This window comes from Helianthus annuus, chromosome 14 (assembly GCF_002127325.2).
Source record: "Helianthus annuus cultivar XRQ/B chromosome 14, HanXRQr2.0-SUNRISE, whole genome shotgun sequence".
Taxonomy (NCBI): domain Eukaryota; kingdom Viridiplantae; phylum Streptophyta; class Magnoliopsida; order Asterales; family Asteraceae; genus Helianthus; species Helianthus annuus.
Window position 1 is genome coordinate 29,369,329 of NC_035446.2, and position 4,479 is coordinate 29,373,807.

The 4,479-nt window shown below is 34.8% G+C and overlaps 1 long non-coding RNA gene across 1 annotated transcript; it reads left to right on the forward strand.

The window, feature by feature from the left end:
* The first annotated feature begins 1,778 nt into the window (after positions 1-1,778).
* Positions 1,779-4,229, forward strand: LOC118486356. Its single transcript, XR_004878625.1, has 3 exons — positions 1,779-1,870; positions 2,611-2,697; positions 4,078-4,229. It is a non-coding gene; the product is annotated as an uncharacterized LOC118486356 (long non-coding RNA).
* Positions 4,230-4,479: the final 250 nt, after the last annotated feature.

Here is a 4,479-nt window from a genome sequence, read left to right on the forward strand (position 1 = left end):
AGCCCTAAAGTAAACAAATGAAACCTTAGACTACGGTCAAGGTCAACCAAAGTTCAAAAGCAAAATTAAATGATTCCAAACATAACAAAGGATGCTTTAAAGATATATATGTATAAATAGACATATGAATGTAGACGTGAATAAAAGACGATCTATGGGATCATCATAACCTACGGGATAAAATGTAGTGATAAGGTCTACGAGACCAAGGAGACCGTTGGGTCATAAATAGGAAGAGACGAACTGTTGGGTCTCACCTTAAAAGGTGAAACTTATAAAGAAATAGCCCATGAGGCTAAGTGAAGAAACCTACGGGTCAATATTGTAAAGCAAGGGAAACTGGTTACAATTCTTCGTGTAAAATAATAACGGTCAGGAATAAAACTTAAAACGGAAATTCCTAGACATGAGAAAAAGATATAAGACAAGGAGAAAATGTAAACTAAAAATTTAGTTTTTAGTGAAAGCAATGTTTTAACAAACATAAGTAGTATGAGATGGTTTAGAAAATCTTAGACACACATAAGGCCGGAGATGGCAAATTAGTATACCCGTGTGACGGGGTATGAAGTGACGGTGTCAAATTAGGCTAGCCGGCAAAACTATTCAAAGTTAAGAACATGTCATGACGAATACAAAACGCTTGTTAATATAAGACAAGCGCGTGATAAACCTGTTAAAAGACTAAAGAGACTGAGTGGTCAAGTTACAACTCAGTCAATAAAGATTAAGGGTTATAAGCAGTAAGTAACGGCCCGCGAAGCCTTACACATGAAAGACGTACGCGTCAGTATACATGAAAACTTTTAACTAAAAGATAACGAGTTTTTAAATGGTTACCTTATAAGGTAAACCATAGCAAATAATAAGGGTAAAAAGTAGCTGGACTAATAAGTCTAGTTAGTGAGACCGGTTGAGGTCATTTAAGTAATTTGGTTGCTTGTAAGCGGTGGATTCGGTATAACTGAACCGAATAAATGAATTTTAAAACAAAAGAAATTGTTGCTAAAAGTGAAAGATTTCACTAAAGACCTTTAAGCGGGTCAAAGTAACGGATTCATAAGGAATTCGATAGTATATGAAAGCGACGGATATCACTAAGTTAACTAAACTAGTGGAAATAACAAGATTACGTTATTTCGAAGTTACACTATGTCGTATGAGATATGTAGACAATTAGTAACCAAAAAGATGTTACCATACTTTTCGGGTAATACTAACGATTGGTTAAAAAGTATAAGTAATTTCTCGGATAGAATACATTGAGTTTAAACTCAATGAATTATGTAAGAAAAGGTTTCGAGGACGAAACCTCTTTAAGGGGGATAGACTTGTAACACCCCGAAAACGGGCTTGGTAATTAAACACTGTTAATACTAAAAGACGGGTAACGTACCGTTATTAGTAAAAATAACCCGGCAAATATTTGGATTTAAATAAGAAATCCTAATATTAAATAAAAACGAATCAAAGTTTTTAAGGAATTAAGTTTATAAGAGCCTGAGTTAGCGGGACTTAAAATAAAACGGGTTATGACTTCCCGAACCCAGTAAGCTAACTAGGAATAATTAACCTAGTTAATAAGTGGGGAATATTGTTAGAAATAAGTAGGTTGTGCCCTACTTAATTAACTAACCAAATTAGAGGGGCCAATGTTGTTAAAAATGAAACTTATATTATTGGTTTTAATGAAAAACAAAACCAAACATCTCAATTGAGATGTCTGGTCGTACATAGGACGCAGGGGGGCGACCTGAGCTCCTCACCAAGCCCTAGTACATCACATATTTCACAAAATTGAGGGCTCAAATCAAGCTGAAATCGAAAATCGAGCATAGATTATTGATCCTCATCACAAGAGGATTTCAAGGTATGTAAAATTTGATGAAAACTCTCAACTCGAAATTCTCATGAAATTGGGAAAATCTGAAATTCATGGTTGCATGTTTGTTTTATGATGATTTAGGAACAATATAGTGTCTAGGGACAAACCCTAGACAAATACAAGTTGAAATCATGTGAGATTTTAGTAAAATCCATGATCACCATTGTAGGTGATTAGTGGGTTATGTAGATTTTAATAAACACTAGGAAATTGGGTGATATTCTAGTGTAATTTGACAATTGTGAAGTGACTTCAGAATTATAGAAGTTAACAACTTTGTAAGATGGTTGGTTTATGTGAAATTAGGGCTAAGAGATAAGCTAGAGACTTGATAAATAAACATGTAAAATTCTGCCCTTAAAGTGTTTGTTGAAATGCCTCAAAGAAGGCTCGAAACTAGAATTTTTGTAGTTAAAACACCTAATTGTGATGTTTTGGCTATTATGCAAAATGTGATTAAAAAAGAGTTCTAAATGTGATAAACGTGGTTCGAACTTTGGTTAAAACGGTGGTCTAAGATAACGCCTACCGGGTAATTAAAGAACGTTAAAACTAGTTGATGAACTCGATTATGCAATTAGTATACAAACGGGCATTTGACTTTTAGAAAAAGTCAAACTGACCTACAATGTGATGAATGATAATTAGACATAGAAAATAAGTGAGGTGGAATAGTCGTGATTGTTATTGACTAATTTAACCACCTTGTAAATGATGAATAATAGTTGGCGCTTAAACAAGCCAGGTGAAGCTTGGAGTGAAAGCGGGTCAAACGAGTCAAGCATAGAAGAAAAGCGTAGCTCGGATGCAAGGTAAGTGTAATTTACACACTTATGTAGAATACCCGTTTATTCGATACATTGTAAACGTGATAACAATAATATTGGAAATATGGAAATTTTTCAAATATCGACTAATGTAAATCATGGTTAAAAGGAAACCCATGGCGTAAGCCGAAATGGGTTGAATTTGTAAGAAAAGAGTGTAAAAGAAAAAAAGGGGGTATGGTAATAAAATCCGGGATGGGATGGATGTAATAATTGGAGATCAAAAACGATGTTTTTGATTAAATAGATAATGTGGGCATATACTCCAAACGGGTCGAATGGTGGTGATAACACCATTTGACAATATCGACTAATGTGGTTGTCAAGTCTTATGTTAACAGGACCAATTAGCAAATTGGATAATTACGTCACCATTGATGGTGTGATAATGAAAACGAGGTATAAATCGGGTCTACTTATTGATCCGGGCCAGGTATGCATAATTATGTTGTAGTTAAGAATGCTATTTTGGTCGAATAATTTGAGAGAGAGTCCTTCGTCGTAAAAGGACCAAAATCGACCAAAACGCCCTTGTAGGCTAAGTTGAACAAACAACCCTTAAAGGTTGTTTGGAAGCGAATTTCATGATTAGATAAATACTTAGAATAAGTATAGAAGTTGAAAGATGTAATATGTTAGTCAAAAGGCACTAATTTAGTTTTTGCCGTAAATTAATGAACCAAGAGGTAAAAAATTGGTTTATATTGATCACCACATTAAACTCACCTTAAATACAGTTGTGGTGGGAGATTTTAGGATAAGAAATGTGGTGATGGGATGTTAGAAGCAATCGAAAGCGATTTTAGGTTCGAAAGTGCATAAATACCCTTAACGGGTCAAAAGAAGCATTCGAGCGAAAACGGACTTAAATTGTTTAATAAACCTATGATCAGAACCTAACATAGTAGGTAACATTAATTTGAAGAAGTGTATGAGATATAGGAATCAAATAAATACGTTTGTTTGATAAAATGCATAAACGGGTTAAAATTCGGTAAAAAGGTAACGAGTCGAATGCTTAGAAGTCTCAAAATCTCTTATGTTAGATGTGGGATTTTAACTCCATAAGATGGAGGATTAAATTACGGACGCGTAGGAAAAAGAATCGGGTAAAACGGATCAATAACGAAGAAGTTATGGCCGTTTCCGTAAAATCCAGTCCTGCTGAGAATATGCAGCAACCAGCTGCAACAATCTGTCAAAAAGAGACCGTGGCGTAGCGCCACGGCCATGGTCGCGAGTGGCGACGGCCTAAATTCTGAAAATATTGATTTTTTTTGTTTATTTCGAATATTTGACCCGATTAACTTGTTGTACTTGTTATTTAACTATCAAAACTGACTTCTTAGTTGGTTTTGATCATAGGTGAATGTCGAGAGTGCACGGATGAAGATCAAGCGTCGAGCAAGAACCGAACACGATTACGAAATAAGCTTCCGCACTATGTATCGTTATTATGTTAAACGACGAACGTACACGTGATATGTTGTATACTTTTAAATTGTAAAAAGTTTTTAACAAACCCGTAATTTTCAATGCATATATAATCTTAATTACATGATTGTTTTCGAAAATGATACGTAAAAGCTTAATTTATAAGAACGGGTGTTACAAGTTGGTATCAGAGCCTTGGTTTAAGAGATTCAAGTATGGTGGGAAAACTATGCTTGGACTTAAACCTTACGCTCTTGATAAAGATTGGTGTTCGGTTCGAGGCTTGATCGCAAATCCGGTAAGTACATGTATACCAATGGTTTAATATGATTA